Source organism: Hylobates moloch, unplaced genomic scaffold (assembly GCF_009828535.3).
Source record: "Hylobates moloch isolate HMO894 unplaced genomic scaffold, HMol_V3 SCAFFOLD_1, whole genome shotgun sequence".
NCBI classification, from domain to species: Eukaryota; Metazoa; Chordata; class Mammalia; order Primates; family Hylobatidae; genus Hylobates; species Hylobates moloch.
The window spans coordinates 16,814,869-16,842,018 of NW_026652276.1; the positions used below are offsets into that span (position 1 = coordinate 16,814,869).

Here is a 27,150-nt window from a genome sequence, read left to right on the forward strand (position 1 = left end):
AAGCAAATGCCTCCAAGGTATCAATTTACCAGGCCAGGAGACAGAATTTTATATTGTCCTCTAGGTTGTCTAGGGGACAATATAAGATTCTGTCTCCTGGCCTGGCAAATTAATTGCATTCACCTCCCCAGTTCTTCATACTTCTCTCTACCCATGCCCTTTGGGGGTACCCTCCCACACTGAGTTTAGGCTTCTTGTTAAAATTTGCTTTGGCCCATGAGACACTAATAAACTAAACACACAGCAAGGCTTAAAAAGTTCTTGACTGCCTCTTCCTCTCTTCATCCTCTGCCATTACCATAGGAAAAATGCCTGGCTTGGTTGCTGGAAGATGAGATTTAAGGAAAAGAACTGAATCTGCCTGGTTATTCCAGCCAAGGCCCCACACACTCTCAGAACTGCCTAGTGGACCTGCAGCTGACGGCAGATGCATGAGTAAAGCCCCAGCCAATGCCAGAAGAACTGCCCAGACAACCTATAGGCTCCTTAGCCACAAAAAAAAAATGGCTACATTTTTTTCTATGTCCCTGAGTGTTTGGGGCAGTTTGTTACTCAGTTAACTAGTACACCTCTTAAAGAAATCTAATCCCTCAACTACGTGGGAGGGCAACACAAGATCACATCCACATCAGCCTGCATGATTTGACCATATCATTAAATAAGAGTAGGACTCCAGCATACTATTGAGTCAAAATGAACATCTATAAACAAGTCTTTCCAGTGGCCAGTTTCAATTCATTGCTTTGGAGAGTTTTCTCTTTGTAAGCAAACTCTGAATACAGTTTTCATGGTTTTTTTTTTTTTTTTTTTTTTGCCTTAGGGCTTGCCTTTGTCATTGTTCCCTTCAACTGCATTTCTGCATTTGTTCACTGCAGACAACATTCTGCTAACCTTGCCAAGAGCCACCCAGGTGAAATGAGATCTGCAGGGAGGCACTGAGGGAGAGTAAACAGATCTTTTTGCATGAAGAATAATTGCAAAAGTAGTCTCTTATTTGATTGAAGCTAATAAGTGGACACAGTGGATATTATGGTCTTCTTTTTTGAAATCTTACTTAGAAATTCGGCTGAGAGTATTTTAATGTTCAGAGAGCTTCCTTGCTTAAGGTTTTACTGTTATAGAACTTAATATCAGCTATTTTTTAATATTTTGATTCAATGGTTGATTTTCTTTGTAGATAGAATATTACATCTTAGCGAAAAATTAAATACTCTTTTGTACTTGGAAACTTTTTGTGGAGACGTAAAATTTTAACCACTTAAACCTAATCTGTGACCACTTTACTTAGGCGTCAACCCTGGTTTTTCAAGCATCTCTCCCTAGAGGGCGCTATAGCCTCACTTCATGACGTGGTCTTTCCAATGTTGGCTGCTGGCCCCATATCACCTGAGGCTGAAGTCCTTTAGATTACAAGATTGGAATATTTTTAGTAAATCTATCACCAGTAGAGCCTTCATCTTAACATGATAAATGTGCAACTCACTGGACGTATTTGGCTTGAGATTTATGGCAAATCAGACAGAGCTTATGAGAGGTGGAAACGGTGCTTGTTTAACATGGCTGTGGCTGTTATTCGTTCAGGTAAATCCTATTCTATCTTTGTGTCAACGCATAGTAACCTGTGGGATATTATGGGCAGATAGTGGAGCATTGGATAGAGTACTAAGGACGATTCAGTGGACCTGTGCTCTCATTTTGGATATGTCACTTACAGGTAGTACTTGCCCTACTTGGACTTTGGTTTCCTCATTTGTAAGATGAGAAAGCCAGTCTCAATATTTTTTTCACAATCCCAGCAACTCTGTGATTTATGGTCTTTGGTACATAACAATAGTTCCGTACAGTTTGGTAGAGGAAGTGATACCAGTGCTCCCAACTGCCAATTCAAAGGAAATGTAGGTAGTTACCCAGTGATATTTTGGTTAGCCTACAGAAGATATTTTAAATTTTGAGAAAAAGAAAATGCCAGCTGATCATTGAAACCTATAAATGCTAAATAAATAAATGTTTTTATGTATCTTGTTAAAACATGAATATTCTTACAAAGTCAGCATAAAATATTGATATAAGACTGCCTCAGAAGAAAAAGTGTCCACTACTCACAATCTAGCACCATGCATAACAAAGAGTCTTCACTCAAGAAATGTTTGTGAATTCCCAGCAGGGCACAGTGACCCATGCCTGGAGTCCTAGCTACTCCGGAGGTTGAGGAGGGAGGATCAGTTGAGCCCAGGAGTTTGAGTCCACCCTGGGCAACATAGCAAGACACCATCTCTAAAGAAATAAAAAGTTTATGAATGAATGACAAGAAGACTAATCCCATGTTTGGTACAGCTTTTACTTCTAAAATACTCTCTAATATACTGAGTCAGGATTGATGCTCATGAACTTCCAGCCATGGCTTCAACTGTACTCCTTTGAGTGACATTGAGCATATTGGATCTGCTATGCGTAGAAAGTCACTTTACTTTTATTTGCCCCCACTCCATTAAAAAAAAATTAGATGATAGCAGCATTTCTTAAAGAACAGAATGCATATCCCTGATCATGCTCACAATTAGGCATAATTCTTTTTACATGACCATTTTTAAGTTTTCAAAAACAATTGTCAAGCCTGTTGTAGTCTTATCTTTTCAAAGCTAACCATCGTTCTTCAGGACTTTTTTATGGATGTTTTTTAATGTCTTCATTACTTTCCTTGCAATGGGTCCTGCTTGTCTATATCCTTCCCAATCTGTCACCAAGAACTAAACACAGTATTTCAAGTTTCATCACTGCCATGAAAACCAGGATCACCACCTTTTTTATTCTAAATACTATGTTTTCTACTAATGCAGCTTAACATTAGATTCTTCATCAGGTTGGTTTATATTGATGCCCAAGTGTTTTTCACAAATGCTCTGTTAAATCATGTCTTTCTTTTATATCCTTGTAACTTTTAGGTAAATCAGGATCTTCTTTTAATCCTCTTTAAATACAACTTCTTAGACTTAACTTGCATGTGGGAATATTATGGGTTCTAGTTATGTCAACCTACTAAGTCTGCTTCAAACTTCAGGTTATTTACAACAATATTGGCCTCATGGACTATTTACAGGTTTTATTTATGCATGCATCTAATTTAACAAAGTCAAGAGAGAGTTGGTAATGCTTACTGCTAGAAACCACCCTCTGGGGGGTACAGAAACATCTCAGAGTTCTTATTATATACCTTCATTAAACTCATACAATCTTCTTATCTCAGGCCAGGGAAAAGGGAAATAAGATTATCATGACTTAATTTAGTCTTAGTGATATGTACTGGTACCTGGTAACCACCTTTTTCTTTCCTAAGAGCTGACAAATCATCCTGTTAATGTCCACTCTAGAAATTTACTAGAAGTAAACATAAAGCAAGGTGATGGATTACAGAATCTATCTCACATTCCTTTCATACATTTTGTGACACATTTATGCATTCTCAAACCTTCTAGCCTATCTTCACACATTCTGAGAGCTCTTGACTACAGTTGGGTGAGTTGGCTCAGCACACCACAGTGTAATCTAATGGCTTGAAGTTCAAGTCCTCAGGACTGCTAGTACTGTCTTAAAACTGGAGATTTTATTTCCCCCTTTTCAAGGTTCACTTTACCCTTTTTATGCACAGGTCATTGACTTTGAGAGGACAGAAACAACATGAGAGATTAACTCTGATATCCGTCAGTGTTTCTCAACTCTAAGCTGCATGCTTATTCCCTCCTTGCTCCTTTTATTTCTCCAAACATAGATTGAAATCATCAATACAAATAAGAGATGTACTCAAATAACTCATGTTAGACAGTGTGTGATAGGTGTAGTAGGAGGACTAGAATGGCTCAGAAGATAGAGACATTATCTTCATCACAGGACCTCAGCAAGTGTGCTCTCTGAACTGGTCTTTGAGAAATGAAGGATTTTGACTGGAAGCATTGAGAGGAACTCTAAGTGCAAAAAGTGGCAGGCGCTAAAACATAAATGGGAGAGTATGTTAACATTTAAGAAATGGTACAGAACTTATTAGGTTTACCTAGGAGATAAGAGCCTGATTAAAAGGGGCCTTTGTAGGTTCCTCCTCATTTGGATCATTTGATGAACTTGAGGGAGCTATTGAAGCTTTTCAGCTAAAGCTGTGATATAAGTAAATTTGTAAGCTTAATCTAAAAAAGAGAAGGATTGCAGTTAGGAAACCACTAGGGGATTTTATACTAACCCATGCCACTCAAACTAAGATGGCCATAAATGGAAGGTAGGAAACAGTCCATAAAGTAAAGATGGGGAGAAGAATGAAGATGGTTTTCGTATTGGTCAAATATTTAAAATATATTTATAATGTATTTGCTCTGCCTAGAAAATCACCTCACCTATCCATACTCACCCCTCCAAAAAATATTATACTCATTTTCACTCTTTCCACTCTATTTCATGAGGCATCTAATAAACACCTCCAAGATGTTTTTGTACACCCTAGAGGGTGGTCTTTGGCAGTGAGCATCAGCTCTCTCTTGACTTTGTTAAATTAGACACGTGGATAATCTCTAAATTATTTTGGGTGGTTTCATACACAGCTTTAAATAACATTGAATCATACTGTGTGGAAGATTTTTTTTCAGTTATCTTTCAAACTTCAGATTACACTGAGGATAAAGTCTCAATTTAATGTTAGTTTGTCCCTAATGCTTGCCTAATGTTTGCAATTCTTCCCCTTCACACAAAGACCGAGTGGGCTTGGGCTTAGAAACTTTGGTAGACAACAACATTGAACTAAAACTGAATGGCAACATTTTTTTAATTTTATCCTTGTATTATACCATTACTTTCAGTTATTCTATTTTTTGCAAGTGATACTGTTGTCCTGTTTATGGTCAAAGAATACAGTTTTAGTTTAAAATGAAATTTTATGGAAAAAAGGTAGTCATTGATTCAAAGGATTTAGTTAAGTATATACTAACAGATAATACTATGATTTGGCAAAAATCAAGATGGTGGGACGTGAATAACTGACATTCAGTTAACATATGATCTAATATAAACATATGATCTAATATAAAATCCAATTAGAATTACAAAAACCGTACATATTTTGAAGATGGCTTTTCTCCTCTTCTGAATTCACCAATGATTGAAATCATGTCCTTACATTGCTGAGAGGTGGTATGATGGCCCATGGAGAATAGAAAGTTGTTTGCCATTATCCATGTGTATGGGATAACAGTGGTAATCTGCTATACTTGAAGCATAAAATCACCATTTTGACTCCTAGAGATTTGTAGGGTTTTTGTAGCAGCTGTACTACTCTGATGGAAGGTAGTACAAATTCTATCTCATGACAAAAAGGTTTTTTTCCAAAGAGAACATGAGGTCTCGTTTCTCAGTTCACTTTCAAATTGCCTCTAAAATATCTAATGACCTCTTTTCTAAAATTAGTTTCATGAAGGGCTTGATTGATTTTAGGCTCTTTATAGATTTAATTTAATGTTCATTCTCCATTGTATTATTGCCCAGCATGAGTCAAGACAATCATACTTATGATTAGAGAAATAAAGCAAGGCCTTTGGGGGCCAAGTACAGAACTACCTTATCCCTGAGCTGGGAGACTGAGCCACACGTGGACCGAATTGCTGATGGACAAACTCTAATGGCTCTTTTAATGCAAAAAATGCATTCTGGAAGCAGGAAGCTGCTGGAAGAGTCTGCTCTGAAACTGCATCAGCACACTCTTCACATCCTTGGTTCTGTCTTAGGAAAACAAATGCTCTCTGAATTATTAAGCCGACATGTAGCTTCATGCCTAGAGCACAGGTGCTTGAGTCGAAGGGATGTCAATTCAAACACAGCTCCCCCATTTCTTAAGGCTAGCTCTGTGGCTCTGGGAAGTTGTTTAACCTCTCTGGGCTTCCAGCTTCCCAACTTCAAAATAAGGATGCACTAGTTTCCTAGGGCCACCATAACAAATGAACATAACTTAAGTGGCTTATGACAACAACAGATACTTATTCTCACAGGCCAGAAGTCCAAAATCAAGTCAGCAGGGCCACACTCCCTCTAAAAGTTCTAGGGGCAAATCCTGTCTTGCCTCCTCCAGTTTCTGGTGGCTCCAAGAATGCCTTGTCCTGTGGCCACACAACTCCAGTCTCTGCCTTTGTCTTCATATGTCTTTCCCTCCTTTTCTTCCTTTTCTCTCTGTGTCTTTCCCTCTGCTATCTCATAAGAACACTTTTCATTGGATTTAGGGCCAGCTTAAATAATCCAAGAGGATTTCATCTTGAAAGGCGTAACTCATCTGCAAAGACCCTTTTTCCAAATAAGGTCACATTCATGAGTTCCAATGATGGGGATATGGGCATATCTTTGGGGGAGCCACCATGCAACCCACTGCAAGGCATGATCATGATACTTACATCACAGACAAAACAAAACGAGAAAATGCTGAGCACATACAACACGCTCAAGAAATGTTACCATCATTTTATGATAATTAACTATCTCCTTAGTTTGTCATTATCATGTTTACTAACATTTTGATAGACCTAACTACATTTAACATAACAGTGAGCTCTATTATGATTGGACCTGTAGAGCAGATGTGAAACTCCAATTGCCATTGAACAAGTCACACAGAGAAAAGATGGCATGTTTCCCCAAAGCCGCTTGGGAGTCACTGGCCTTATTTTATCAGCGTAAATGCACATTATGGTGGACTTTAAAGAGACAATATTTCTTGTAGTTTAGGAGACAGGATGGCCATTAGGGATCAGGGATGCTAATGAAATATCAACAACGTTACCTTGTAAAATTTGGAACAAATACTACTATTAGATAAAACTTTTAATTTGAAACTAAAACAAGTGAAAGGCATGTCTGTGTTTTAGATTTGCCTTTTTTGAACAAAAGGTTCATTCAGTCAAACATGAAGTTAACACACTCAGGAAAGTGTCAAGATTTCAGGATTGTGGGTCTTTCTTCCAGTTCGAGTTGCATCAGCCACAGTGCTAAGGAGAATTCTACTCCTAAGATCAGCCTTCTGGTGGAATCATAAAACAAAGGCCCCACACCACCATCAGTGAACTTAGGATCTCCATGGGGACGTTTACCCAAAACTCAAACTGAAAAATGTAACCTTCCAGCCAGGCACGGTGGCTTACACCTGTAATCCTAGCACTTTGGGAAGCCGAGGCAGATGCATACTTGAGTCCAGGAGTTCAAGACCAGCCTGGGCAACATGGTGAAATCCTGCCTCTACTAAAAATACAAACATTAGCCAGGTGTGGTGGTGCACACATAGTCCCAGCTACTCGGGAGGCTGAGGTGGGAAGATCACTTGAGCTCAGGAAGTCGAAGCTACAGTGAGCTGAGATCATGCCACTGCACTCCAGCCTGGGTGATAAAGTGAGACCCTATATCTAAAATAGAATAAAATAAAAATAAAAATGTAACCTTCAAATTCCTTCCCATTCTCAAATAGAGATGGAATTTGTCACTCTTAGAATTTACCCTGGTCATTTCTCGGTTCTTGCTGTCTGCCCCAAGACAGACCACACTGATGTGGTTCATACCAGTTCTGCAGTGTTGAGCATCCAACAACATTCTGTGGGTGATGAGATGCCATCTGCTGGCTTTTTTCTTTCTGCCTATGTGGATGTTTACACCTGCCCGAGCATGCAAGACAGACCACACTGATGTGGTTCATACCAATTCTGCAGTGTTGAGCATCCAACAACATTCCAGACTGCTTCTTGGAGCTGTGGGTGATGAGATGCCAGCTGCTGGCTTTTTTCTTTCTGCATATGTGGATGTTTACACCTGCCTGCCCATGCAACCAGCTCCTCGTGGCATGGCGTGGCCGTTGTCTCGCTATGATGAGGAGTCACTGAGACACTTTCTGTCTCCGAATATTCTCATCAGTTAACAGTTAAAGAGAGCTAAACAGTTGACTAAATCTCAACCACTGAGGCCAAAGAAATGTATGACTCGTCAATCAATAAAGGACCCTAAGAGGCAGAATCAGGCTTACATCTATGTAAACTCACTGAGAAAGCCGTGTTGTTATTGCAGTTCTTGGTCTGCGCCTGCTTTTATTCAGCATGCCACTTGGGAATGGAAACGAAGAAATGATACTACAAATAAGTGATATTGAGGATGATAGTCTGTTCATTTTTAAAGGGCAAAATGGCAAAAAGGATGCATTTGCCCTTTGAGACCTCTTCTCACAATGGACAGCAGGGGGCAGTGCTAATATAGGGAGAGTTTAGCATCAGGTAAACAAGTGGTATCGGCCTTCAAAAGTCAGATGCCTTCGTGAGCCACATAGCCTTTCGCATTTGAAATATTCTAACTCACTTTTCCTCCCAAGTACCATTTATTCATCCTTCACGGCCCAGGTCAAATAGCTTAGCCTCTGAGAAGCCATACGGAATCCCCCGACTGAGTTACGGTCCCTCTCTCTTGGCTATGGGTTGCTTATGTATGTCCGCTTACCAGCTCCCCGCAGATTCACATGTTGAAATCCTAACTCCTTAGACGGTGGTATTAGGAGGTGGGGCCTCATGGAAGATGGTTAGGTCATGAGGGCAGAGCCCTCAGGAGTGGGATTAGTGCCCTTATGAAACAGGCTCAAGGGAGCTCATTTGCTCCTTCTACCATGTGAGGACAAACCAAGGAGATGCCGTCTGTGAACCAGGAGGCAGGCCCTCACAGACACCGCACCTGCCGACGCCTCGATCATGGACTTCCTGCCTCTAGAACTGTGTGAAAGGAATTTTTGTTGTTTATAAACCACCCAGGTTATGGTACTTATTATAGCAGCCTGCATGGACTAAGACACTGCCCTTCCACAGTATTGCAAATAAAATTCTATTATAGAAAGTCTGTTGTATACTGGCCAGGCGCGGTGGCTCATATCTGTAATCCCAGCACTTTGGGAGGCCGACGCAGGCGGATCACAAGGTCAGGAGATCGAGACCATCCTGGCTAACACGGTAAAACCCCATCTCTACTAAAACTACAAAAATTAGCCAGGCATGGTGGTGGGCGCCTGTAGTCCCAGCTACTTGGGAAGCTGAGGCAGGAGAATGGTGTGAACCCGGGAGGCGGAGCTTGCAGTGAGCTGAGATCAAGCCACTGCACTCCAGCCTGGGCGGCAGAGTGAGACTCTGTCTCAAAAAAAAGAAAAAAAAAAAAAGGTCTGTTGTATACTGTTGTGTAGCTCTTTTCATTCATGACTTACCAAAGTCCCGAGCACCTACCTGCTAGTTCCTCTATGTAATTACTGATAAATGCATATACCCTGAATGTGGCCAGACTACTGCTACTACTTCTACTATTAGTAGCTAACCAGTCACTTTAAAGTACTGATAAAATATCACTGCCCATAATAATGTTTGGCATCCCACTGTTGACACAAAACAGCACTAAGCCACTTCATAGGTTAACTCCAATTAACAAATCATTAGCCAGATTAACACAATAGTTTCTAGTGATTAATTTTCTTTTTTCTTTTTTTTTTCTTTTTGGGATGGAGTCTCACTCTTGCCTAGGCTACAGTGCAGTGGCACGATCTCGGCTCACTACAACCTCTGTGTCCTCAGTTCAAGTGATCCTCCTGCCTCAGCCTCACGAGTAGCTGGGATTACAGGCATAAGCCACCACGCTCAGCTAATTTTTGTATTTTTAGTACAGATGAGGTTTCACCAGGCCAAGCTGGTCTCGAACTCCTGACTCCAAGTGATTCTCCTGTCTCGGGCTCCCAAAGTGCTGGGATTACAGGCATGAGCCACCCGGCCTGATTTTCTTTCTAGTAGTAGCCTGTGACCTGTTTCGGGCAACCCTTCTCTGAGGGAAAGACACAGAAGCATGGCTGGCTCGTGGAGTCACTACTCTCAATCCCTTTTTCCCGCCCTACTGTTGGCATAGACACCTTGGAGACACTGTGAACGTGTTGAAATTCTCCAGGCCTTCTCACAGGATTGGCACCAATTGCTTTTGATGAACTATGGACAGGAAATGCTAAAAACAATATAATTGTTTCTTCCTTTGCTAGAGAACTCAACTTTCACTCTTCCGCACGTGGAAAGCATGATTCCACGAATGACTGTAATAAACAGAATATGTGTTTATAGATACTAGGAGATCCCCAGCGGTTCTTTCCTTCTAGTTTTAGAATCTGGCCACATAGATCATTATAAACTGCAGCAATAAGACTGAAGTCAGTTTTCTATCATGTGTAAAGCCAGTAATTACGTGTGTGTGTGTGTGTGTGTGTGTGTGTGTGTGTGTGTGTGTGTGTCTGTGACTTGAGTGATCCCAATGCTGCTTTATAAATGATAGAACATAGCCTTTGTGGCTTCAGAAGACTCATCATGAATCTTCCCTGGGCCAGCTGTATTTTTGCATAGAAGGTGTATGAAATTGAAATTCACATCTCTTCCCTTTGGATATAATGTAATTTTCTAACTGAAGGTCATTTGCCAATTCAGCAGTTCCTGCTTCAGTGCCTTGTGACATCAGGCAGGATGCTGTCTGAAGAATGATCGGAGAGATCCTGTTGCACCACACATAATAAAGCTTTCAATCCATAGCTGAGCTTTCCCAAGCTCTTGGCATGCAATAAAATACATATTTAGTGTTGCATACTGTCAGATTGCAACTCTCAGGTTGGAGACCTTGGAAACACTGCTTCTTTGGGCTTAATTTTTCTTATCTGCAATTATGGGCATTAAACCAGACAACGCTCATTTTAGACTAAAGAATCTACCAAAAAAATAAAAACCCCACCATTATAGCGTTTATGGATATTTTCCCAAGAGGGAATCATATTATTTTTGAGATTTACACCAAAATATAAGCTCCCAGAGGATAGGACTCTTTGTGCCTCTGTATTCACTGTTTTGTCCCCAGGGCCTGGGATATTGTCTGGCACAGACTAGCAGTCAGTAAATTTTCATTAAATAGAGAAAATAAGGAAAGAGGGGAGAGAGGGAGGGAGGCAGGAAGGGAGGAAGGGAAGAAAGCTAGCATATTAATATCTCATTAAGTTGAGCTTCACTCACTGGAATAACAATGCTGAAGCAACTCTGAAGAAGGTGTTTGCAAGAAGTTTAATACCATGACTGAGGTAGGGCATGATGGTCAACCCAGGAGGATCTCTTGAAGCCAGGAATGCAGCCTGGGCAACACAGCGAGACCCTTATTGAAAAATAAGAGAGAGAGAGAAAGACAAAGAAAAACAGTACTATAAATGATATTTTTTAGACAAAGTCTTACTCTGTCACCCAGGCTGAAGTGCAGTGGTGCCATCTCAGCTCACTGCAACCTCTGCCTCCTAGGTTCAAGAGATTCTCTTGCCTCAGCCTCCTGAGTAGCTGGGACTACAGGTGTGTACCATCACACCCAGCTAATTTTTGTATTTTTAGTAGAGTCGAGGTTTCACCATGTTGGCCAGGCTGGTCTTGAACTCCTGACCTCAAATGATCCACCCGCCTCGGCCTCTCAAAGTGCTGGGATTACAGATGTGAGCCACCACACCCGGCTATAAATGAAATTTTAAGAGCAACACTTTCATAAGAGAAAACAACACTTCTAAGAATTTCAGCCATCCTTTTCCCATATAAAAATCACATGCAGAGAGCTGACTTCTGACCCTTTTGATGGGGGGAGTTGGGTATAGTAAGTGCTTGTTGTCAATCCCTCTGGGTTAACAGTGAATGGGAAAAGAAGAGAAGAAAGAGGGTGCTTAGATTATGTCTTCCAGGTGTTTGCCAGTGAGGGAAGGTGAAAGACTGCTTTAGCCAAAGAAATCTCAGAGTTGAAGAAAGTTTTATATGTGTGTGTTGTGGGGGAGTTATTTTATATATAGCAGAAGCTTTTATGCTGCTAAGGGGAAGGAGCCAGGAGAGGGGAGAGGAATGATTGATGGAGCAAGATCCTGGAAGAGATGAGAGTACAGAGATTGGTCCAGAGAAGGGAAACCTTCCCTTGCATCTGACACCAAGGAGAATGTAAGGGGGATGTAAGTAAATATTTAAAAAGAGCAAGAAGAGTACAAATAAGACCAAGGTGTTGAGCCAAGAAAACCCAGATGCTCCTGAATCATTTTGGTAATGTTTGTTTGCTCCTTGTTCATTCATTTTTATGCAGCTGCTAATCCTGACTCACAGAGAAGCAGCAATAGCGGCAAAATATTAAGGAAATATATTAAAAACTTAACATTTGGCATATTTCTAATTGAGAATCCAAAATAGATTGCCACTTTCCAATTCATCTTCATCTCACTCTTAGAATCCCAGGGCACCATGAGATTGAAAGTAATGAGAACTATAACCAGGAGGGTAGCACTAGAAATCGAAATATGGGCATGTGTTCCTGAGTCACTGAGAGCTCTGAGGGTACAGAACATCACAGCTTTTGGAACCTACATGAGGGAAAACAGACAAGAGCCAGATGGAGCGACACATCTTTGTTTGCCAGAATGTTGTTTATATCTCCATGCCTACACGCCCACACCCTGCTTGGTCTTCTGGTAGCCCCCTGGGTTCTTTAAGGCTCTTTTCGAGCCACCAGTCTTCCCTCTGCGAATCTGCCTTCAGGTCTAAAATCTTCTCTGTGGCTTTGAACTATATTGCGTGTCTAGTAGCAGCTCTCTTTCTGAATTCTATCCTGGTGCTTTCAAGCCTGTTAGTACATAGCTCTGGACTTCAATCTTGTGCTCACCATTCCTGCCTCACACCCTGGGTGTTGCGTGTACTCCCACACGGGCTGCTGTCTAACTCATCTCCTCCCGCCCTCCATCAGCAGGTACATTTGAGCCGTGCTTGTTGCAGGTTGCACATGGATGGCAGTGAAGAGGAGGGCAGCAAAGATCACCCCAGTGTCTCAGGGAAAATGGTGCAGCTGTTAAAAACAATAGAACAGCTGGGCATGGTGGCTCTCACCTGTAATCCCAGCAGTTTTGGAGGCTGAGGTGGGCGGATCACCTGTGGTCAGGAGTTCGAGACCAGCCTGGCCAACATGGTGAAACCCTGTCTCTACTAAAAATACAAAAATCAGCCAGGAATGGTGGCAGGCACCTGTAGTTCCAGCTACTTGGGAGGCTGAGGCAGAAGAATCGCATGAACCCGGGAGGCAGAGGTTGCAGTGAGCCAAGATTATGCTGAGCAACAGAGTAAGGCAGAGAGAGAGAGAGAGAGAGAGAGAGAGAGAGAGGAAGGAAGGAAGGAAGGAAGGAAGGAAGGAAGGAAGGAAGGAAAGAAAGAAAAGAAAAAAGAAAAGAAAAGAAAAGAAAGAAAGATGGGGGAGAGAAGGAAGGAAGGAAAGAAGGAAGGAAGGAAAGAAGGAAGGGAGGGAGGGAGGGAGGGAGGAAGGAAGGAAAGAAAGAAAGAAAGAAAAGAAAAGAAAGAGACCCCAAAGGCAATGTTGAATTTGGTGGGGAGCAGATTATGAAGACAGAAACATGAAAATAAGCATATGGGGGTTACAGTAGATTTTGAAGTTAGAGGTGAGAATTTGGAGATGCCAAACGTAGGGCAAATAAAGATCTTGTGAGGTTACATGAATACTCAGGTGAAACTGTCTTGTCCTTCCCTTCTCCTGCCTCTAATCAGAAGTCAGTGTGGCTAGTGGAGCTTCTGATCCAATCTCTATTCCTCACTCCAGCTTCTCTGCAAGACAGCATCCAGACCCTAATCTGGTCTGCCTGTTGCACCCCTATATGTGCTAGATATTTGTCTCAGTACCACCCCTGATGTCTGGGGCCTGCATCTCCTTTCACCCTGAAATTTAATCTGCCAACCTGCATGCAGAGTCAAGTTTGAAAGCTGCTCAGTGCTTCTTCACTATGGGACCTCTTCACTATTAAGCCCTGGTCATGTTGCTGATACTTACTGACATTATTATGCCAAACACCTAGCTAAGTGATTTCACATGGATTTTATTTGATTTTCGCAGTAGCCATAAGGGTTAGAAAACATTAACAAGGTGGCCACGCATTCCATTCTGTCTGTGAATAGTCCCTATGTATACATAATTATTAACAGCACCCTCTCTCACTTTCAAAGGGTTCTAGTTTGGATGGTCAATTATATGGGCGTCTGTTATTACACTTACTCTCCTTAGTTTACAGATGAAATGCAGAGAAGTTAAGTCCCTTCTCCATTGTCACACAGCTGATAAATGGCTGAGCCAGGACTTGAACACAAGTGGTCTAACCCATTGTGATTGAATTCATGTCTACAAGTCCCCTTGAAGTTTGGATGGATACCTGGCCTTTTAGGATTTGCTTCTTCTACTAATTTAGTTGTCATATTTTGTGTCATACCAGGCAGCTTATCTTCTTGCACCCCCAGCCGACTCCTAGTGACCACCAGGCCCCACTGTGCCTGATTAGAAACAGCAGATAGAGGGTGAGCTTTTATCACACAGTGTGATGAAGAGGAGAGAAACAAAGTGCTTGCTTGAGTGGTTAGGAGACTTGAACGAGACTTTTATTGCATAAGCAATGGTTAGGCCAAGTAATGGCCTAGCCATTTATTTTGGACAACTTACTAGTTAACTCAAATTACCCCATAGTCAGTTCCAAGGAAGTAAATAACATCTATCATGTAACTAGCTAAAATGCTAAGAAAAAAATGCCATGTAGAAGTTTACCTAAAAAACCTGGGCTTTTGCAAAAATTGGAGTTTGGTTATCCATAGTATCCTTTTTACATTAAAACAAGCTCTTGGCCAAGAGCATGAGCAATACACATTAAAAATTCTTCAAGCTGATATAACACCTTTTCCTCAAAGAAAACCAAAAAGTTAAAAATGCATCAATCACTTTCCACATCCTGAAAACAAAGGAATGTACCAAGATTTGCACAATTAACCATGCTTTTTTAAAAGCATTCTCTCCAGCAACTGATGACTTATATTCTTGGCTCATTTGGACTGGGTGGCTCTCCATGGTTCTGTCTTGTGAGGAGGGAGTGGAAGCAAGTCCCTGTGGACACCTATGCTACGCAACATCCTTTCAATGCTAGAATAGTAAAAGTTACATTAAAATATCCAAATTGTTCAAGACCTAGAAACAACTACAAGAGGCCCTCCTGTGTATTATTGGCATGAAATAGATAATAGGTGTTCAATAAGTGTTTGTTGAATTATTTGTGTTGACATCAGATAATTTACTAAAGATGCTTCTTATACATTTAATTTGTGTGTGGCACGGGGTGTCTACAGTGAGACTGTCTTCAAGGCGGACTCCAACAATCTTTACCTCTTGATACTCATGCCCTGTGTAGTTCCTTCCCACTCTGAATGGGACTAACCTATAGACCAATAGGATATTGCAGAAATAATAGTGTGTAACTTAGACTGGTCATAAACTTGAAACTCCAGTAACTTAGACTGGTCATTGTGGCTTCCTCCTTATCCTCTTGGATCTCTGGCTCTAGAAGAAGCCGGCTGCCATGTCATGAGGACACCCAGGCAACCCTGTGGAGAAACCCACCTGCTGAGGAAGTCAGTTCTGTCACCTTCCCCTCCTGACATGCCAGCCATGTGTGTGAACCGTGGGAGGGCACCTGCAGCCTTCAGATGACCATGGGCCCAGTCAACATCTTGTCTGCAACCTCAGGAAACACCTTGAGCCAGAACTACACATCTATGCCACTCCTGAATTCCTGACACACAGAAACTGTGAGATAATAAATGTTTATTTTTGTTTAAAGGCATTAAGTTTTGGAGTACCGTGTTATTCAACAATAGATAACAAACACAGATTTATTTTATGCATTGTGTGTGTGAGTGTGTGTGTGTAAAAATTTGCTTTGAACTAGAAAAAGAGCTACATAAAGTGAGTAGAAGAATGACATAGTATATACCCTGAAACAGACCAGCTGGAGGAAGATCTTGTCTGCTGACACTGGATGTGTACCAGTGACCTCTTCCCAAGGAGCTCCCAACATATGTTAGCAATGATGATTAAGTGTCAGGCCATACTAAGATAGAAGCTGCTAGAAAGAAGCATCTTTGTTGTGACAATATTTTAGTGAGTACTGCATCTCACCTATTCAATGCCTGTAAGAGAAAGCAGAAGTAGAGACTTTCTGGTGGACGGTGTCTCCCACTTTTTGGAGAGGGTAATAGTAGCTGCCACTTGCTGACCTTGTAGTACTACTTCCTGGCACCATGCTAAACCTTTTATACATATTATCTCACTTAATTCTCACAGCAGTCTTCTGAGGGAAGTGTGAAGGTTGAGAGGAGTTAAGTAACTTGCTGAAGATTACCAGGCTAATAAGAGACAGAACTGACTTTCAAATCCAGGCTGACATTTTCTAGAATCTTCCTTAACCAGTACGTATACTACCTCTGATGTCACATTAAACTTGATTTTGAAGCTTTATATCACCATTAGCTTCTATAGAGGTGGCTGTAACATAAGTTGATAGGCTACTCTTTTAAAAAATCTTACATATTAAATGAATTATAAAGCGATGTAATATGTCACCATTTTTATTCATAGACATGTAGTGATAGGCTGTGTTTTAGAACCCAAAGCATGTTCATGGGATATGCCCTCTCTTCGTCTCTGTATTGGGTGGGGACAAGACCTTTATCAAGACTGTCTAAGATAATTTGTATTCCCTTCAGAAATGTAATAGGATCCTATCCTAACCACACATATTCCTAAAGACCCAAGAGTACATGCAGTTGACCAGGTTTAAGGGTTTTTCAAGGTAGAAACACTACCAGCATGGAGGCTTGGCTCCTACCCCCACGTAACCCAGCAATCCTGGAGCCAATCTCCATTTGAACTGCAGCTTTGCCCTCTGTCAGCTTGGCCACGTTGGGTAGGGGACAGGGTGGGCTTGGGGTTGGAGGGAGAGGGATGCCTTCTACAGTCAGAATTCAGTTGCACTTGAAAATAAAACAGGATAACAATACTTTGCCTAAAAGATGAACATGAATATCCTGCATCCTGTCTTGGATTCTTCTCATCTGAAATGCTAGGAGCCCAGTGATTTCTCCCACTTTAGGAGGTTCTCTGTTCTCCCATGACTGCTAATGCCACCCTGCAATGGAAGGCACAGTTGACTCACTTCGTGAGCTGCTGTGGACTGTGGATGCTCCCAAGTTGAGCCCATAACCAGTAGAGCTTCTCTTTTCACTGGGTTTTCCCAATATCTCAGGTGCTGTCAAGTGCTCCATTTGGATTATCTCATTTACTCCTCCTTATCATATACGAATCTGATACAATACATGACTACCATTCCCATTTCTCCAATGCAGAAACAAAGAACAGAAGATCGTTTGCCAAAAAGCCACAAATCCAGGAAATGGTAAATTCAGGTCTGTTGGACAGCAAAAAAAAAAAAAAAAAAAAAAAAAACCTTCCAAAGAAAGACCATCTGAGTCTTCTTAGTATTCCTTCCATCGACCTGCACCACAGGGCAATGCTGTCTACATATTAGAGCTAACTGGGGCGACTGTTCTGGGCTTGGTAGGCCCTCCTTCCACTGCCTGATTTCCAGTTCTTTCCTCTTACACCTCACTTTTCAGTGCTCCTACCTCTTTTGTGACACTGTCGGGGATGTTTATTATAGCCTTAAAAAAATATATTGTTAGGGGAATGTGGTATATCCCAGCAACAACTCCTATCTTCACCTCTACCTTAAAGTCCAGCCACTGGTCATTGGTGTTCTATCTGAATCTTTTTGTTAGATAAAGCTATAGAATCCTAGATCTAGAAGAACTCATGTCATCTATTCTAACCCTCTAATTTTATGGACAAGCAAACTTAGATCCAAAGAAAGAGATGACAAGACTTGTCTGCAGTCCTAATTAATGTTAGAGCCCAAAGCCAATTCCCTACTTTCCCCACCTCTTCACACAAGAAGGAAGGCTGCACATGTCCTCTTGGGAACTGCAGTTGTCAGTAGCACAAACTGGAGATAATAGGAACAAAAACTTTAAGAATCCACATCTTGCAGTTGAGGTTGTAAAGAGAGGCTAAACATTATCTTATCAAGTTAATCTTCTGAATATTGCCACTTCTTCTATTCCTGCTGGATTTAAACTTTGGTTTGTCCCTGTTTCCTTTCAAAGCCCTGGAGCTGGGTGCTTTGCACCAACCCTAAAATGATACGTTGGGCGACTCCCCTGAGTCCTGGCAAATAATGTAAAATTGAGCTCGGGCTCTCTTTTTATCTTTAAAATTGATTTGGAAAGAACATTGTAAATGACTTTAAAGACTGCCATTTTCATGTTTGGAAAGCAATTCGTGATTATTGTAAACTAGATTTAACTTGGAATGTTTAAGACGTGGGTGGTTAATTCCTGCCACAATTCAAAGGGAGAAAAATGAACACAGAAAATAAAATAGAACAAGTACAGAGAGTACAGTTAATAGCTCATTTATCCCATGTCATCCAAAAATATTTTTCACATAGCTAACTCTTGAAGATAACATAATTTGCCCAATTTGATCACTTAACTTTTAAAAATTAAAAGCAGTTGCTGGTAGAAGTTTTATCTAGAATGTGTCACAGATTTCTCCCTCCTGAACCCAAGGCCACTTGGACATAATTTGGTTTTTCCTGATGCATTAGTGTCCTTGTTGTGAATATATTCCAGTAACAACTCCTCCTGTGTTCACCCCCACCATAAAGTCCAAACATCAGCCATTGATGCATCGGTCATTTCCCTAATGCATCAGTTTCATCCATTGTACTGGGGTAGAACATTGTAATTTATATCCACCTTTCTAGTGTTTACCGCCCCAAACATGGATTAGTCCCAGATACTGTGGATATTGATTTTTTTTATCTTTTCCATTTTCTCAGATTGGCTGTCACCTGTCCCTTCCTTTGGTGGGTGGCTCATACCTTTAAGTTAGCCTGACTCAGCCATGCACCCTGGACCCATGGGCTGGTGAAGAGAAGTCAAGGAAACTTCCTGTCCCACCTCTATCTTGTCCTTGCCACTTCATTCCAGTGCCAAGGCTCTCTCTTCTATTTGAGTTACTATTTCCGCATGGCTTTATTGTTTTTGAGCCTTGACCTGCAGGACTGTTATCTGCCCTCTTTGGTACTAACTTGGAATAACAATGATAATAACACAAATAGTTGTAATAATGATAACGGTGAAAGAATGATAACATCTACTATTTATGCCAGTGTTTTGTACTATGTGCCTTTGTTACAACAGTTATGTAGAAGGATTCTTCTTACTCTTATTAGCCAATGGAGAAAATAAGGCTCAGAGAATTAATGTTCCAAGACAACAAAACTAGGATTCAAACACAGGTGGGTCTCTTCAACTCCAAAACTCATGCTTATTGCTCTGAATCACTTTCTAGGCTGCATTATTTTACCCTCATTCCTTCCCTATGTATGCAGCCTCAGCTCCATCAGATGGCTGAGTCTTTGGTGGGCTGGCTTTATAGCTGGGCCCACCACAACCCCTTCAGCCCACCTGCCTTCACCAGGGGCATCCTTCCAGTAGCAATTGGCTGGACCAAGGCAGGTTAGAATGATATTGCTTCTGGTCAAAAGTCACTGTAAGTTTAGTTCAGCAAGCTCTTTAGAATCCTGCATAAGGTTATGGTGTTAACCATGAGGATATAAAGACCTCTTCACTAAGCCACTCCCATTAGCTTCATAGAAGGAATCACGTGACCTCCTTTTCTGGCTCTGGAGAAGTTGTTTCTGTCCCTTTTCAGGAATTGACTGTGATCAGAATAGTTGATGTTGCAAAAGTAGTGACCTTAGGGTAAGTGAGGTATTATTATATTATTTCAAATTTGTTTACTCATGAAAAACAACAGGGAAGGGGATTTAGAAGTTGTGTCACATTACCATGGGAGCTAACTTCAAAGCACAGAGGAGACATATGCAACACCATTCCCCCATCACTCAGGGAAGACTGTGTGTCCCTGGGAAAAGAAGAGTAAGGAGATTAAAAAAAAAAAAAAAGAAAAGAGAAAAAAACGACTTACTGGGGATGTGGGGAGAAAACAAGCAGTGTTTAAAAGTCCTTAGATTTTCTCTTTTCCAGTAATAATTAGAATTTGTTGAATTCTTACCATGTGTTTGGTACTGAGCCCAGCACTTCACGTGAATATTAGATCCTCATTAATATTCATTCATTGAACAGATGAGGAAACTGAGGCTTAAAATTTTTGCTCAAAGTCACAAAGTTAATAAACAGCTCAACAGGGATTTACATTTTGGCAAACTGCTTCCTGATGCCTAAGTGCCACACTATGCTACCTTTTATTAAGAATAAGAAAAGTTTAGTATGAGCTGAGAAGAGTTCAACCAAACATAAATGCCTGAGAAAGGTAAGTTATTAATGGAACATTTACATTATCCGTGCACTCTGCAGGAAGCTGATTTAGAGAGCAATGAAAGATAATTTTCTGATGCATCTAAATGTACCAACGAAAGAATAATCTGCTTTTGAGCTGCATCAATGCCAAAGGTAGAAAAATGAAAATAAAGGAAAGCTTGGCAGCAGCACTTGATTTTTAAAGCAAAAGAACAGTGTGCTTTTTTCCAAAGTGATTAATTGTACAACTCAATAAATGTCAGCACACGGGAAAGATGCCTGCAAAGAGGAGGCCACTATAATTAAGTGAAAATGAAGACAGAGAAACCTAAAGAAAAGGTCTCTACAAATCACAGTTGTGGGGGAATAAAAAGAGATCAGGGGTTACTATCACAATAAACTTAAGTCCGAAGTCCCTGAGTAGAGGTAGCAGTAGGAGGGGCAGAGAAAGAATGACTTCACTGGGTTGTGTTTTCCACTTTTCAGCTAAGAAGGCACTGATTAACTCCCTCCTAGCCATTTAATTGAGTTCAGACGTGGCGGGGCGCTTACCCATCTGGAAACAGACATGGAAGAAGATTCTCACTAATCTTGCCCTGGAAAATGACCAAATCCCATGACCTAGTTTTACTGACTGGGGGCAAAATCCCCTGCCACTTTCAATCTAAGGTGTTCTCCTCCTTTGGGTCACTTTTGTTTAGGAACAATTGCTGAGCCTCTGGAAAATTTACAAAAAACATCCAACATGATTAGGGGCTTGATGATGAAGATGATAATGATGACAATGATGCTGTGATTTTTATTATCTATTGATTCATTCATTCCACTAGTCATTTCTGAGCTGTCATAGAAAGGCAGTGCTACAGCTTAAATCAGCAGATGGAGGTTTCCTACCCTCTGCCTTGGTCCCCATGTTTCTTCCCATCACATGACTCCACAGAGAACACTTGTGGTAGAGAAGGAAGATGAAACAAAGATTGCGAGGCAGTTGAGCTCCCACCAACTTGATGGTCACCCCTAGGTCCTCACACTGGCCCAGGAAGGAAAGTGGCTGGTTCCCTCTGCAGCAGCGACATGTTTGAGCTGTCAGCCAACTCTCCAGGATCAGCCTCCAATGAATTCAAGAGTGAGAGGCAGCTCTTCCAGCATGGGCAACCAAGTCCACACTCACAGAGTGTCCTGGGGTGATGGCCTCATTTTCCTCTTTCTAATTGGACCCAAAGTAGCCTCTTTCTGGGGGCATTTTGGTGTTCACCAACATTTTATGTCATATAGGGGGAAGCAAGGAATGATAAAGGGAGCCCATTACGTTTCTGTATTCTAAATATATGCTTTGACAGCCAATTTAGGCAGTTAAGTCACTGCTGCCAGTGAACACTTCACACAATAAACACAGCACCTTAAAAAAATTCGTTTATCAAATTCAGTACATTTAAGAGTGGTTTCAATTCCCATCAAAATGCAATTTATATCATCACCTTAAAACAATCTGCTCAATTGTTAGCTGGTTCCTGAAACTGTCATCCAAGAAAAAGTCACAGACTTTCCTGTGAGGGACATTCCAGCTCTCAAAGGGAATTTTCCAAGGTTGCCTCACTACCCCCGCCACATGCTAGTTCTAATTCTGATTCTGCCACTTACTAGCTGTGATTCTCCGAGGGAATCACTTAATTTCTCTGTGCCTCAGTTTCCTCAACAGTAAAGCAGGGATGATCACAGCACTGCCTCATAGAGGGAGGTGTACATGTATCCCGATGTGTAAATATTCATTAGCACTGTGCCTGGCACATGGCGAGTGCTAGAAGGGCTTGCTTTCTTAGGGGTATCATCATCATAATTATTATTCATTGAGCATGTACTCCAAGGTGGGTGCTGGATATATAGCAAACAAGGTAAGCACAATCCTATGTCTTACAGAGAGGGAAGACATAATTTAAAATTTAAATCAATCAGGATGTAATTACAGCTAGTATGTTAGAAAGGAAACCCACAGGATACAGTGATAAGGACGGAGGTTCAGGGCTGTGAAGCAATGCCTGTTAGGGGAGGCTTTTCCAGGGCAGTATCACCTTTAAGCTGATCCTGGAAGCTGAGAGGGAGGAGACCAAGCCTCTGTTATCACCCTAGCAGAGGCAGCATCACGCTTGTTCACTGAGTAATTATGGGCCAGGTTCTATGTTGGTCTTTGCAGTTACTCTCTTCCCACCAATATCGTGAAAGTGTAAAGGATGATCTCCATTTTACAGCAGATACTATTGAGGCTTAGAGAGGTTAGGTGACGCGTATGAGTCAGGCTGACTCTGAAGCTCGCTGTGAGCTTTTCTACTGTGCTCTGCTGGCCACCTCTTCCACCAGGCTGTCATTTGGACAAGCATCAAATTAGACTTGAACCAGGATGCTCGGTCCATATTGACTGTAGGTTCTGTCAGTCTCACTATAAATTAACCCAAACTAAGAGAGTTCTACTTAGTTTGGGGAGCTAGAGTACTCTGCCTTCTGGCCCTGGGATCAGGGAGAGGAGGAACATTTGAATCCTCTCCTTCACTTGGTCAGACTGACCTGTGGACAAACTGTTAGGTTGACTGGTGCACCAACTGCAGTCTTCATTTCTGGATATATAAGCCAGTCTGGCAGGCTGACTAGATACACACCCCATCCCCACTGGCCAAAGCCAAAATAGTGAGGGGTTCCACTGAGGTGCTGTCACCTATGCTAGGTATTCTGGAAGTATTTGCCCTTCTTGGGATATTTGGTGACAGGTGCTCTAGTGTTTTGTCTGTGCTGAGAACAGGGTCCAAGGGCAGTTATCCAGTTACTTTCTCACATCCAGCCCCTGCTTTCTAGAGCTTGGAGCCCCTTTTGGGCTCTGTTGTGAGCAATGGCTGCCATCTGCTGTATCCTCTTGCTGTGCCTGTAAATTGCTCCTAAATACTTCATTTTTAGTTATTAATCAGTGTGATCAAATTCACTTTTCATTCTTCAGAGATGCTCAAAAATTCTCATTTGCTGAAAAAGTTTCCCACCTTTTCTCATTTTGTTGTAATCAATATATTGCCTTTATACTGCTTTGTTGTCATTTCACTTGGATTTGGGGAAAGAGGTAGCTAAAAAAATGTACTCCGTGCACCACCTTGAGCTGGAAGTCAGGGCCTCCAGACTCCAAATGTGGAAACCATGTTCTGCTGGCCAGAGGGCAGGCAGGTGCAGTAAAAAGATACTTCAAAGGTGACTCCTAACATTTGTGTTTTGGAAGCAGGGAGGAAGGCGGGGGTTAATTCAACCTGGGGGAATTAAGAGCCTTTCTCTGAGGAGGTGATGATTGCCCTGAGGCTTCACTGTTAGAATGTGGTTTTCCCAGGCAAGGTCCTTGTATTGGCCTGCTAGGGTACTAGGGCTGCTGTAGCAAAGCACCACAGACTAGGTGGTTTAAACAACAGAAACTCGTCTTCTCACAGCTTTAGAGGCTAGAAGCTGAAGATCAAGGTGCTCTTAGGGTTGTTTTCTGGTGAAGACTCTCTTCCTATCTTGCAAACAGCACCTTCTCACTGTGGCTTCATATGGCCTTTCCCTTGTGCACACATGAAGACAGACCGAGAGTGAGAGAGAGAGACAGAGATCTGGTGTTTCTTCCTCTTCTTATAAGGACATTAGTTCTAGAGGATGAAGGCCCCACCCTTATGACCTCATGAAACCTTATTACTTTTTTAGAAGCTCTAAACAGAGTCACATTGGTGCTCAGGGTTCCAACATATGAATTTTGGGGGGACATAATTCTACCCTTAACTCTTAGCCTTTCCATAAATGTATCTTTATAAATAAGTTCTGATCATGGCCTTATTAGGATCTTGAAATAGACCCACCAGAAACTCAGTGTGTGAAGCAATGAAACCAAGCCGTATAGCATCAGGGATATCCAAAAAGCCCTTGAAGCTGATTTTGTTAGGCTTCATTTCTCAATTTTTTATTTCTCAAATATTTTATCTAAGCTCATCTTTGTTTTTACAAGACAAGCATCTGTTATCAGCAGTAGGTTTCCATGTACTTCATGCCTTATAGAGGATAGCAGAAAACCTGTCCCCATCCAAGGTCAGCATTATGCATCAGAAGACTCAGATGTACCAGGTCTTTTGGGGAGGAGAAGAATGTGGGCTTCACCTCCATCATGCCAAAGCACAGTCCAATTTGACACAGTCAAAATAGATGTAGGTATTTTGCAATAGATTAGATATATAGATTTAGACACACAGCTCTTACATAATTTAACAAAGCTGGGAAGGTCCAACACTTTCAATTGACATTATTTATTTAAATTAAATATGTATTTCCTCGCCCATTGTAAAAAGATCTTTGGACATATTATCCCAGTGGTGGATATATCTACGTGTACAGCCAAATCACTCTTAGGCCAAAAGATTTTAGAAAAGTGCTCTGAAAACTAAATTCATTAGTCAAGATTTGTTGAAGAAGGTTGGGCAGTCTACAGCTGGGTAGGTGGACCCCTGAGGCAGAGTCCAGAACCCTCCTAGGATTCAGTACGATTTTGGTGGTTTTTGTTTGTCCCTTCATTCGTTTTCCTCTTTTTTTTCTCCTTAACCTCCTTTTACTCTCTTGAAATGCCTTACTTTTTCCTCCTACATGTCTTTCTCCCTGGTCAATAAGATGTTAAAAGCATCTCCCTCCGTCCTTCCTTCCATTTCCTATGAGCATTAAGGTTACTACAATCTATACAACACAGCTATCTCTGCTTTGAAACAAGAATATTTTTCACTGTACACAAATTTAAGATTTCATAAGTTCTGAATAAATTTATATATATGAAATAACATATAATAAAATAATGTAATATATAATTAATGACCCAGGATGAAATCTAGCTTCCAACACTTCCTTGGAAAATTTAGCCTTACGAATCATTAGTGACATTATTTCCTAATCTAAGACAATTACTTAAAAAATCTTGTTTCTAGCATTTTAGGTTTAATAAATATCTTATTGCATCATGAAGTAAGACCCCACTAGGGAAAGAAGGCAGATAAGACAGCGAAGAATAATCTCCAAAGTTCATTTATTAGTAAGGCCATGCACATTTGATGTTTGGAGGCCAAATTAATGATTCATCTTATTAATAGTTCAAATAAAAATAGCAGACACCTGCTGAAGAGTTTATATCTAATCTTAAAATGTTTCCTGCATATCAAAAATTAGCCAGGTGTGGTGGTGCACACCTGTAGTCCTAGCCACTCAGGAGGCTGAGACACGAGAATCACTTAAACCTGGGAGGCCGAGGTTGCAGTGAGCCAAGATCCTGCCACTGCACTCCAGCCTGGGTGACAGAGCGAGACACTATCTCAAAAAAAAAAAAAAAAAAAAAAAAAAAAAGTTTCCTGGGTGTCAACATGCATGCTAAATACGACAGAAACATGGCCATGTCTCTGGATAGGTTTCTGTGTCTCCCACAACCCAACCCAATCTCCAGCTTAATTTACTATGTAAAACATAGAGCTCAGAACCCAACCCCTTTCTTGCAACTTTGCTGCATGTTTGGAATCTTTTATGAGAAAATGTTGGAGAACATACTCAACTCTTCTTTCCTGCGTTTCATCTTTTTATTTCTTGTCTACTGGATAATGGTTGTGTGTATTGAATTCCAAAGAAACTGATCCTTGGACATTCCTTTAGCTTGATAACAAAGGCTAACAGAGAGAGGTGGAAGAATGAGAGAGAGAATATTGAGAGCCTGTCAGCAGCCCGTCAATAATAGGGGTGAATTCCTCAGAGGCAGAGGGGATCGATGAAGGCGGGACTGTAATAGCTAGAAAGCATCTCATTTGTCTCCCTAAAGACTTTGGCATCTGCCAAAACATCTGATTCCAAAAGCCACCCCAGAGGTCAGCCAGATTTAGAGAGAGATGGTTAGAGAGGAGTTTAGAATGTGAAGTGCATCTTGCCTGCCAAGCCCATGGTGGATAGCGGAGGGATCTGTCTTCTCTCTCCAGCTTCTAACTGGGGCTGGTGGACTATTTAAGCCTTTCCAGCTAGCAGCTTGCTGCCTGCAAGCTACGCAGCCATGGGCAGATGATCAGAACCTACGGAAGTGATTGGAGAGAGATATGTCCTGGGGAATGGGAGTAAGTGGGTGGGGGTGGGCACTGCCATACAGGGAGCCCAGAGGGACTGTCCTATTTGAAAAAACACATTCACAAACATAGAAGCCCACTCTGCTCTTTGTCTCAAGTGGACACCATTAGATATAGATATTCAATACACACAAGCCAGACAGGCTAAATCGTAGCCTCTCTTCAGTAAATGGCCTAGTTGTTTAGAGTAAAAATGGTTTAGATTAGCACCCGGGCAGTCTGACAAAGGTCCAGAGGGAGTTAGGGGACTTGCCAGCATCATTAGCATTTTTTTCTTCTTTTTCCAGCAGCACTAAAATATGTTTGCTCAAAACAGAGGGAGATGAAAAACTACTGGCAGCCAGTACTTCTTAAAAGAAAAGAAAAAGAAGCATGTTTTACTTCTCTGGGGCGAACATACCAATTAAAACGATGCTGTGTTGTGACAGATTACTGAGCAATTAATGCCTATTTGAGCATCATGCTAGATGCTTCCGCGAAAGCAACCTTACTGAGGCTGGGGCGGCACATGTTACAGCAAAACAATCCTTCCTCAAACTTCCTGCAGCACCCTTCACGCCAAGGAGCCCAGAAACCACAGAAAACATTTTTTTTTCTTTGAATCTCCAAGAGTTACACTGGAAGAATTAGCTTGGCAGAAAGATCTCAACATTAAATTCTATTGGGGATTTCATTCTTTCCTCATTTGTAAG

At 41.4% G+C, this 27,150-nt stretch overlaps 1 protein-coding gene across 2 annotated transcripts in view; it reads left to right on the forward strand.

Annotated features, from left to right (window-relative positions):
* The window catches only part of DOCK10 (dedicator of cytokinesis 10), a 277,368-nt gene that overhangs the window by 32,112 nt on the left and 218,106 nt on the right, over positions 1-27,150 (forward strand). The gene's annotated exons all lie outside the window — the stretch shown is intronic.